Source organism: Oryzias latipes, chromosome 23, assembly GCF_053564925.1.
Source record: "Oryzias latipes strain Hd-rR chromosome 23, Olatipes_Hd-rR_3.1".
NCBI classification, from domain to species: domain Eukaryota; kingdom Metazoa; phylum Chordata; class Actinopteri; order Beloniformes; family Adrianichthyidae; genus Oryzias; species Oryzias latipes.
In genome coordinates, this window is record NC_136259.1 from 15,660,841 (window position 1) to 15,672,946 (window position 12,106).

The following is a 12,106-nucleotide window of genomic DNA, read 5'->3' on the forward strand; positions in this document are numbered from 1 at the left end:
AATGTACTGTACTGTTATCCATCCATTTCAAACTCAGACTTTATTGATTTCCAGTTAAAAACACAAAGTCCTTTACATAAAGCAAATAAAATAGTCATAAAATATGAAAATGAATTAAAACAGAAAACACAGGACAATCGCACTCTTCCCTCACCAGATTCCTCCCTCCACCATCCCAGTTCCCCCATTATAACCTTGAACAAATGAACGTAAGATCTGCAGCTTAAAGAAACAGTCTGGATTAGTTTATTGTCTGTTTTCTATACCATATCTATATCCCTGTTGTATCCAAAATATACTTAAAAATTACATAATTGGAAATCACATTTTTAAATATGTGAAGCAAACATAAATAATTATTTTACTATTAGCTAATCTAACCAAGATAGGCATAGAAACTATTATATAATGTTACTGATTTTCAAAAAAATTAGTTGAAATCAACAATATCCTCTTCACAAAGAAAAGGCAGCTTCTGATCACAGTCCTCATTTCTCCAGGTGAAGTCCTCTCTATCAATGACACCGCAGTGGTTGAATGGAGATTTTTCTGGGATCTTTTCATCTTTCCAGTTGCTCCAGTTCACCATCCTGTCACTCCAGATCCAGAATCCAAAAAGAACGCTTTGCCTGAGGCCAATCCAGAAAGAACGCGGGGTGCTCATGTCAAAGCTCGAATGATTTAACCACGTGCTCACAGCGTTCTGATCACTTTCATCCTCAATCCACAACAGCCGCGAATGCATCGTTTCACAGTATGTGAGGGCCTCGTCCCAGCTTGAATTATCTGGAATAACTTTAATTCTTACTCTTCCTAAAAAAAAAAAAAAAGACGAGTTAGATTCACATCCAACTTTTATTTATTTATTTATTTATTTTTTGCTTAAAGTCCAACAACAGGTAAAACATTTTTTTTTCTCTCAAATGGTGTGATATTTTAAAGGAAACAATTTTTGTTCAAACTTTATAACAGCAGATGAATTCATGAAAGTGAGGTTTGGACAATGACAGAAAAAAAGCTCCACTTTCAGGGATGTGTTTTTGTTGTTTTTTTTCTTACCTTTGGAGCAAAGTGCACATTTTTCGCTTTCACATCCCTCTGTCCTTATGCCATATGAATTACTAGTTTTAAGACAGACACAGCTGCCACCTTGGGAAGTATCAGCCCACTCCCTGAACAATGAACATTCTTTATTTGGCCACTCCCATTGGTCATGCATGAGTCCAATCCAGACAGTTAGGCCCTTACTTGTCTTATTTGCTAGGTCATTGTATTCAGTGCTATTAATAGTTGCTAAACCTTTATAAACCTTCTTGCAGTACTGCAATGCCTGACACCAGTCCTTTTCACTTTGGATGAGCACATATCCTTGGTCTGCAAAAACACAAGAAATATAGCTTAGCAGTTTCTGCAGAGTCAAACTACGTTTTTCATTTAATATATTGATGTATTTGTGAAAATCAATAAAGCTGACCCTGTGAGAGTGAGTGTTCTTACCTGTATTACACATGAAAAACATCCTTTCCGAACAATTAAAACCCATCCATTGTCCGTTGTCCAGGGCTTCACATATTTGCTGGTTGTTCGCCGTAACAGTTGATTTATTGAATGTCAACTCAGTCCCGTCTGACCAAGTGCTGTTTTTATTCTCCTTTTCTTTGAGACCTACCCAGAACCCTGTTTGATACAGGCTGCATGGTGCATTGCTTACAACATCCACATGTTCTCTATCAAAGAGGGTGATTAAAGACTCATTGGTGCTGCTACAGTTTTTCTGAGCTTTTTCTAGAGTAACTTGTTCAATTACACTTCTGAAAGTTTGTAGGCGATCTCTTGCAAATCTAAATTCAAAGAGTCCTAAAAAAGACAGGAAAAAAAAGTTTGGGGACTTCAAAATGTCATTTTTTAATTTGTAAAGTTTTCATGTTGAAATAAAAAAGTTTTCATACACTAACAAAAACAACAATGAGTTTACCTGCATACAGCAAGAACAACAGAAGGGCTTTCATCACAATGGATCAAAAAGCTTAAGAAAAAAAAAAAGAAAAAGAAGAGATTATGAAATGTTGATTAAAAGATAGAAACAATAGTGCAGTTGCATGTTTACATGATTAAATCTCCCTTAAGAATATTAAAGCTAACAAACTACAAAAACTTTTCATTTACTAAAAGTTTTTTTAATTTGTAGTTTCTTACCTTTTGCTGTCAGAGTGCTGGCACAGTCCCTGTGCAGAAGCCACGATTTTTAAATGCTGTCTGATGCTGGTACCTGTTTGCCTGTCTGCCCTATATGGCACAATGTTAATGATTAACCAAAAAGGATAGTTTTGCATCGGAATAACGTCATCTCTCATGTTACACATTGACTAGAAAGTAAGAAGTTTGTAACAATAATCCTGGTAACCAACAAGAAAAAATTAAACTCAGTTTGTTTCTTCTGTTTCTTACTTTGCACAAAGTGCTTAAACTTGAATTATCTCATGGTCCGGGTGAATTCTCGATTCTGATTGGGTGCTGGGTGGGTGTTAAAAAGTAGTAAATCTCAGTGCTAACAAACTTAAAACAATCCTTAGCTTCATCATCTGGACAAAATCAAGCAGTAAGAGGTGAACTTTTTCTCTGAACTGATGCTTTATTTAACCCATCATGTTAGTCAAGGTTCGACGTGGATCTAGGCTGCTTACATGTTAGAAACAACTTCTAGAGTTATTGTGAACTCAATTAAAAAAGTCTGACTAATGACCTTATCTGGGACTCTTTTGTCTTGCGTAATGCGATTTTGATTTTGAAAATAGACCGTGTATTGACGGTGTGCCTGCAGGTGCACTCTAGAGTGGGCTAAATACGGTAATTAATAATCAGCTTTAGGAAATTGTCATTGAAAGAACAAAAAAATGAAGGTTCACCTCTTAATAGGGGCTGCAAGATCATCCATTTGTAGAAGGTCATGCTAAATTTTCAGCCGCTTTTGCTAAACTTTACAGTGAACCTGAGGCAACAATGGATCTAGCTTCGCTCAGCTAAATTCATTTTATTTTACATATTACTTTATAAACCTAACAAAATCTGTCAGAGGTACTAATGTACTAATGTTTTTATTTATTATTTTTTTTTTTTTTTTTTTTGGAAGGTTTTCCACTTTTCCTGCCTGGAGTTTTATCTTTCTTCAAGGTTCCGATTCATGCTTTCAGTTTCTAAAAACACTTTTAACACTGTAAACCGTTGATTGTCTCCTTCTGATATGTTTTTTTTTTCACCTCAAAAGTGAAAAAGTTGAATTACTTTAATGAATACAAACCCACTGGTTTCTTTGACTTGCTTTGCATTTTATGTCCCCTTTCTTTCATTCAGCCTCTCTGGTTTTTCCAGGAAATGTTTTTGTGTTATTGACATAAGAAAAATAGAAAGACATTTACTGCTGCATTATAAAGTGAAAAACATTCCAAAACAACAGCTAGTTTCAATGCATACGATTAATAGAAATACTTAAAAAAGAAAAAATAACTTAATTTGGTTTATAGAGTAAGCCAGTTTCTCCTTATCTGCAAACTGAGGTCACAAAAAAGAAGATTTGAGGTTAACATTTTTATTTTATTTCTTTATTGGACTTTTTTTTTTCCAGATAACCTGAAGTCACAAATTTACACTTAATGCTGAATCAGCTTATTTGTTGTTTTGCTTGCTGTGCATAAGATTCAGATGAATCCTTTCAGGTTTACACAGAGAAGTTTTTACCAACACCTTGTTATATTTCATTTTTTGGAATTTACAGACTTTGTGGTGCATATTCAACTGAACTAGTCTTTTGTTCTCCGCTTTATCATAGTGACTCTCGAGGTTGCCTCCATTGTTTGGGTTGCATGCTTCATTTCATGCACAGTTTCAGGCACATCACTCTTGTAAAAACTGTCAGATTTATGTTGTTTATGTTAAAAACTTTTGTTTTTCCTTGTGGAAAAGTTGTAATAGTAACAGTTTTAAAGTTATCTTAAATCTGGGTAATGGAATGCTTTCTTATCTAAATCCTCCAAAAGATGAATATTTCTTTTATATTTATTTTTGGTTCAAAGGATTTTTGAAATGTGCCTTTCTTCTCTAGATGTTCCAGTTATTTGAAGTTTAAATGGCCTTTCAATTATTTTTCTGCTTTGGCCTTTAACCTCAAATATAAATTGAGTTTTTATTTTGTGTTTTTATGCTACTTATACTTTGTCTAACTGAAAAATATTTAAAATATTAACCCATTTTACTTGCAAAATATGTTAAACATTTTACATCCATTCTTTAATTTAAATAGAGCAAAAGAAAAAATTCTATTTAAAAAATCACAGACAAAAAAATCTTTTAACACATGAAAACAGTGGTTTCCTGATCATCGTACTGCATCAAATGTTTGACTGAGGAAAAACAGTAACAAAAGTTTAATTTTTAAAAAGTTGTATGGTGTAATTTACATTTTTCATATTTACTTCCAGTAATACTGTAATGATGTGAGCAGCCTTTGTTTGTTTTAAATCCTGAGACTGGCATTAAAGTAGGAGGTGCAAACCCAAGACAGTAATAAATGGCTTATAAGCAAATGATATGCAAAAACTGCATGAAACAGCATTCCTGTAAATCATTAAAATATACAGTTGTTTAAGCCTATTGAGTATACAAGCAACATTTTAATTCCAAAATGTGCTCTAATGGTCAACATCCGTACTTTACAGTATTTTTTGTATTATCTGTCATTCTGCATTAGAAATCACGACAGCAGAAAAATGCATCATAACGAAAAACTCATATATAAGTCGCACTTTTGGGAGAAAAGGGCTACATTTTAGAAAAAGTCCAGCTGTGTTGACACTAAATGCAATTGTCTAATTCAGGTCTGCTTCCAAAATAGTCTATAAGTAAAATAAGTTGCACCTCTGGGCAAACTATGCAAGAAAGGAGCGACTTGTACTCTGTACTTCTTTTGCTCTAACAATTAACCCTTGTGCTATCCTAGGCACTTTAGACTCCACTAGACTGAACCGCTGAACCTTTTTTCTTCAATGATTTGTGATCTTCACTGGTGTCCATGAATTACATGAAATCTTTCCACCTTCATCCACCTTTGTTATGGTAGGGAGAACACGTCAATGTAAGGCTGGCTCCAAGATAGCACAAGGATAACATTTCTTTTCCAATTTTTTACTTTTACTTTTCTCAGTCTACATTTTTGTATCTTATTACAGAAGCAATAGTTACCAGATCTATTTTTACTACAATTGTAATAAAAACATTTATGGGAAAGTTATTAAGTGCAGCTTCACATTAAAATACAGAAAAAAGGGGTAAGGAAAGAAATGAATAACAAACGTCAGCATTTAGTCCTTTGGAAAAGTACATTTTAGCTCCATAAGGAAGCAGATAACAGGTATGCTGTCACCACAATTCCTCTGTATGCACTCATTTGAATTTCAAATTCGGTTTTCTTTTGCAAATGTGTACAGCTATAGCCAGGTTTACAGCAAATATTTAGAATGCAGATGTTTGGTTCACTAAAGGTGAATGAGAAAGAAAAAGGCGTATAGCAAACACATGTGATACAACATAACCAGGAGCAAATGAGTACATACTTAGTAATACAAAATACACCATTCTGAAAAAAGTCCTCAGCATCTTCTTTCCATAAATAAAAAGAATAAATGTATATATATATATATATATATATATATATATATATATATATATATATATATATATATATATATATATATATATATATATATATATATATATATATATATATATATATATATATAAAAATCACAGGTTGCATCTATAAGTGAAGAATGAATATTTATATCAGTTTACAGGTGGGAACTGTTGTGTAAACATCTCAGTTTTATGGATTCATGAAAAGCGCTCATGATTAATGCTCTCCTCAAGTGTGAGTCAGAGCAGGTTAACCTAACACAGCGGGCTCTGATGGCAAACCCCCTTGTGTGGGAATGAGGCCACAATGACCCTTGGAACAAGGATAGTGGAGAAAGCTTTTAAAATAAGAAAGAATGTCAACTCGGTTTAACAGCAGGTGATATCATTTTACCTCTTGAAAGGAGGACTATGTCTGAAGGAGCAGTGCGTGGACATGAATGTGGAGGTAAAAGGCAGCAGCGACTGCAGTTTTTCCAATGCCTTAGTCACAAATGACCTTATAGGTGGATATGGGCTGTCTGCGGGCGAAAAATGGACAATAAAAATGGACAAACCGCAAAAAATAACCGCTTGGTGAGCATGTTAAATGAAAATGTTAAGGCTCATTTTTATTGACGAAATGCTGTGGGCGAAAGGTCGTAGCAAACACTAAAAAACATACAAGGGGTAAGAGTGAAGTACTGGGGCAGTTTCACCTGCATACCCCGTGTGTGCAGCATTTGTGTATGGTTGGTAGGGAGGCAATCCACGTTCCCTACTAATGACTAATGAGCGCTTTAAAGGGCACTGACTGTCCAACAGCGTACCCTTTATGTTATAGGTGTGACTTACAAATGTACTTTACGATACACTTAACCCATCTACGACAATCGTATGTTTCATTTTCATGACATCCCTTAAGATGAACGTTCCAGTCTCGAGGGAACTGCAAGAAAACTCCTGTGGTCCCTTTAAGACGCAGCCGCTCCTCTGTACGAGCCTCCAACCCACAGCACCTGCATGCAAGGGACTTATGCTACATACACATTGGGGCATGTGTGACGGGTTCAGGAACAAACAGAACATGGGTTCATGAACGTCCTTTTAGCGTACGGTGTTCATACTGTACATGTCCTCAGAGTTGGAAGAGGCTGAAAATCTTGCCAATCTTGCTCAAGGTTTCTTCTTTCACAGCTCTATTCCGATAAATGAAAGACTTGGTGTCAAATGGGTCCGGACGGGACAGTTATTGTTTTCTCCTCCATGATCACTTTTCAAATTGCTGACATGTGCGTGAATTGAAAAGGACACTACTCATACATCAATATCATATCTGAGTCCCCGGCTGGTCAAAATTTAACTGGTTTAACATCAGTGTTTGTACATAGAGCCTGAAAAAAAGACTTAAACTTGTGTAACAATGCAAGAGTTTTGAATGCTCAAGCTTGAAACCGGCATTTGCATAGACTTTTGTTTGAAAGGGGTTGCTTGAACATGCGTCGGCTAAGTTGGCGTGAATGTAGTATAAGGCTTTAGGTTTAGCTTTAAGGCACTGAAAAAAATAACTGTTGAAACTATTTTCAACACCAAAATTCTATCTGTGCTTTTGAAGTGATCACACGTGTATAGTTTTTATTTTTCAAGATTAAAAACTCATTTTGAAATATTTTTATGAAATCTATATTCAGATTTAAAAAATAAATAGATGTCTGAAAAAAATACAGTAAAGCGCAACCATTTAAGTTGCCAATCATAAATTTGTGTGTACATGAAGCATATGTTCTTTAAGATAATGTTTGTCCAGTGTGTGGGCTTGTCAGGGCTGAGTGGAGTTAGGTTGCAGATGATAAAATATTTTGCATATTTTTCTACTTTACTTGTAGCAGTTGTTCAGCAGCGACTGCCAGATTCATGCTCCATTAAATATAAACATGTATATGAGACCTCTTCAGCTCTGCCAGAAATTTTCCTCTGTCTTCTGTCAGTAAAATAAAGAAAATCTCCTGTTTTGAGAGGCCGAACAGTCATACAAATACACAAATATCACTTAGCATATTCTCATCACTATAAGACACACTTAAAAATCTTAATTTTTGTTTTAAAAAAAGACAGGGTGTCTTAAAATCAGAAGCTTCTTATATATGGATAAATTAAGGTTGTGTTTACTGATGTCAAAGAGATTTTGAGAGGAACAAAATGTCAGTCTTTTGTTACTTCCCGTTTGCAGTTTGTAAAAAACTGCAAACAAAGTCAGGTGTTGTTGTGAATATGCTAACACGGATAAGGTGTAACGTGTCAACCTGTGTTTTTGGAACGAGTTACTAGCGAGGCTGGGAGTCAGCGTAGTCACTAGCTGCGGTCATATGTGCAAAATATCCCTGATCGGAACAAAGATCAGATCAGAATTGAGCTGTGGATGTGGACCCAGAAAAACATGATCCAGTTATAACAAACATTTACATATGCCACACTTTAGATCAGAATAAATCTCTTTGTCATGTGCAGGACTATCTAAAATACCGGAAACGGCTGTAGAAGAAGATATAGTGAATTCCGTTGTAAACAAACAAAGCTGCAGCGTAGAACGATCTTCAGAACGTGCTTTTATTATTGTTATGATTATTGTTAAGTTCTTGTGATATGACGTAATCGATTTCACGAAGTTAAAAACTAATGTATATGAGCGTTTTGTGATGATTATTTATTAGTTCACTGTCTTCTGAAGATAAACCGTTGATGGTTTATTTAAAAAATACATTTAAATACCACTGGATTTTGTTACTTCAAGAGAATCTATCTGATCAGAACCGGATTTAAAACACTGTAAAACTATCAAATGAATGAACTCAGTAGGGGTGGGATTGCATAAGCTTGCTTCTTCCCACTCCTTTTCAAGCAATAAATCAAACTCTACTTATACCTCAGTTAATGATCACTGTATTTAATTAAGCATATATGATTTAAGTGACATTTTTGTTTTGTTTTCTGTCTTTTTAATCTATGCATTTCATCATTTCTGTAATGAGTTTGATAAATATGTGTAAATTCTTTATTGCATTGACTATAATGCTTGAAATAAATCAATCAAATCGAAATCAAATTAAAATCAAATCAATACCTTTTTTTGGCAAAAATAGTTCAGATACAATGCATTGTGGTCTATATTCCCAGATCTATTGAGCATCGATGCACACTGGTTTTTCAAAGAGACTTCTGCAAAATTTCTAGGGCACTCGATTATGGAATGGTAGATTCGGACAGCCCTACAAAATGGTGAACGCACTAGTGCACTATTCAAGGGTTAAGGTGGGAATTCGGACATTTCGGAATTTGCATCTTGGCTGTACGTAAATATGTGGGAATAACATGAGCCTTTAGTTTGTCTGGACACGACGGATTACACAAACTTACATGATTGTTTGCACGGTTTCTCAGGACTGCATGGCAATTCTGCATTCAATAGCCACTTCCGCCAGCTCACACACTGTCCCAAAGCCGCTCCTCTGCTCTGAGACAAAGTTTTCCCTGGAGACACGGTTCTCCTGAGTCCTGGACTGCGGTTCAACTGTAGTTTGAAGCCTCCTCCGTAGCGCACACAGTGACAAAAAATCCTTCCCTTGCTGCACAAACATCCCGATTGGATGTTAGGTCTTCAAATGCAAATGTGGCTAACATGTAGCGTGTCACAAACAAGTACTAGAGTTACTGTGAACGCAACAATACTGACTGACTGACGGACTTTATTTCTGACTCTTTTAATGCGCCCTAAGGTACGGTGCACATTATCCCTTGTGCTATCAAAGGCACTTTAACATTGGGAGTGGGGTCGTTTTGACCCCACAAGGGTGCGCTGAACTTTTTTTTTTTTTTGAATGATTTGTGATCTTCCCTGGTGTCCATGGATTACATGAAATTCTCTTCACCTTTATCCACCTTTGTCATGATAGGGACAACACGTCAATGTAAGGGTGGGGTCATTTTGACCCCACAAGATAGCACAAGGGTTAAATGTGACACAAGTTCAAAAATAGACTATTTACTGACAGTGCGCTTTACAATCAGATCCACCCTATAGGACAGTACTTTGATTTTCAACACACGTATTTTTCCTGTTGCGGCTTACTTATGGTTCTACCTTACCCATCTTTCCTAGAAGAACTGTTTGCCTTTTGAATAAAACAAAAAAGGACAGTGAATTCTACTGGGGGCTATTTCTGTCCAAATAATTTGCTACAACTGAAATTCACTATGTTTGACTTTCTTTCCTTTCCTTTAATATTATCCTGACCGCAAGTTGTCAGGCAATGACTCGGTCGCCTTAGAAACAGGACTTTTAACAAGATAAAAATGGTGATTTCTTGTTAGTCTGCTTAGTTAAGCCTTTTAAATATCTTGTGAGTGTCGAGATCCTTTTTTTCTGCCTCTGTTCGCATGTTTCCACACACACAGATGTACTCCCTTGTTGTTGGAAGGCTTGATCTTATGGGAGTCCCCAGAGTTTTCAGTCTAATGGAAAGACATTAAACGGGGCTGTGGCATTTCTCTAAGGAGTCGTGTCAAAGAGAAGTCAACAGGTGTCAGGAACAACAAGTGGGAGAGATTGAAGTCAGCTCCCGCTTTGAGGTGAGGAGGTGGAGAAAGAGGAAATAAAAGAAGAAAGGAGTCTTAATGATTTCTGAAAAGGAAGTAAAATGCCAGATTTAGTGGAAAATATTACAAAAGTGTGAGTTAAAAGCAAAAAACAAGAAGAAGAGAAGGGTTTAGGGACTTCTGTACAAGAATAAAAACAGATAAAGAAAATGAGTGGGCACTATTTTGTCTATTAGAGTAAAACTGTTGAATGAAGAAAGTAAAACATATAGACATACCCCCTTTATTAGGCCCGTATGTAAATGTTTCTGTACATCGATGAAGGTTCTCATTCATCCAGGTAACATCTGAAGTCATGGTGTCTGGATTTAACCCTTGTGCTATCTTAGATGACCCCACCCTTGCATTGACGTGTTCTCCCTACCATGACAAAGGTGGATAAAGGTGGAAAGATTTCATGTAATCCATGGACACAGTGAAGTTTACAAATCATTGAAGAAAAAAGGTTCAGCACACTGTCTAGTGGGTCTAGATGACCCCACTCCCAATGTTAAAAGTGCCTAGGATAGCACAAGGGTTAGTCTTTTCAGTATCATTAAATCACTTTAGTTATTAAGAATAACAATAATCTACACTGCATTTTTACAAAACCAAACCATAAAATGTAAAATAACTACCCAATAAAAAGTAAAATACATAGCATATTAGCTTGAACACATAATTATACAAGCGCAGGTGATGCCTTACAATTTTAGTATATTTCTGACAAGAAATTGTAATATCTTTGTGAGTGCAATGGATTTTCAGCCGAAGAGCACATATAAACGCCTTTGCAAGCTCTTCAGCTGGAGCACACACTTCTACGGATGTACATGTTCCTGTATATTATTCCAGCCACTTGATTGTAGCGCTCCATGTATGCTTTACCTGCCAGCATCTTACATCCTGCAGTTATGTGCTGGATTGTTTCAGGGGCCTCTTTGCACAGCCTACACCTTGGGTCTTGTCTGCTGTGGTAGATCTGAGCCTCTATGGCTCTGGTGCTCAGGGCTTGTTCCTGAGCTGTCAGGATGAGCGCTTCAGTGCTGTCCTGTAGGCCAGCCCTTTCTAGCCATTGGTAGGACTTCTTGATATCAGCCACTTCAGATATGGTCCGGTGGTACATCCCATGCAGGGGTTTGTCCTCCCATGAGGATCTGTCCTCCAGCACTGTATCCTCTGCTCTCCATTGCCTGAGACATTCACTGAGCACACTGTCATTTGGGGCCTTGAGCTTGATGTACTCATGCATCTTGGATGTTTCATCCTGGATAGTGGCTTCTACGCTGACTAGTCCTCGGCCTCCTTTCTTGCGGCTAGCATACAGTCTCAGGGTGCTGGATTTGGGATGGAACCCTCCATGCATGGTGAGGAGCTTTCGTGTTTTAACATCCGTGGTCTGTATCTCTTCCTTTGGCCATCTTATTATTCCTGCAGGGTATCTGATAACGGGCAGTGCGTAGCTGTTTATTGCCCCGGTCTTATTTTTGCCATTGAGCTGGCTTCTCAGGACTTGCCTTACTCGTTGGAGGTATTTAGCTGTTGCAGCTTTCCTTGTTGCCTGCTCCAGGTTGCCATTTGCCTGTGGAATTCCAAGGTACTTGTAACTGTCCTCGATGTCTGCTATTGTTCCTTCTGGGAGTGAGACCCCTCCTGTGTGGACTACCTTGCCTCTCTTTGTCACCATCCGGCTGCATTTCTCGAGCCCGAATGACATCCCAATGTCAGTACTGTAAATCCTGGTGGTGTGGATCAGGGAGTCAATGTCACGCTCGCTCTTAGCATATAGCTTGATGTCATCCATGTAGAG

General features: G+C 36.9%; 1 non-coding gene across 1 annotated transcript; it reads right to left on the reverse strand.

Annotated features, from left to right (window-relative positions):
• Positions 1-1,652: 1,652 nt before the first annotated feature.
• Positions 1,653-2,276, reverse strand: LOC101159550 (uncharacterized). The gene is made up of 3 exons (XR_013653534.1): positions 2,197-2,276; positions 1,976-2,026; positions 1,653-1,857 (listed from the first exon to the last, which is right to left on the reverse strand). It is a non-coding gene; the product is annotated as an uncharacterized LOC101159550 (transcript).
• Positions 2,277-12,106: the final 9,830 nt, after the last annotated feature.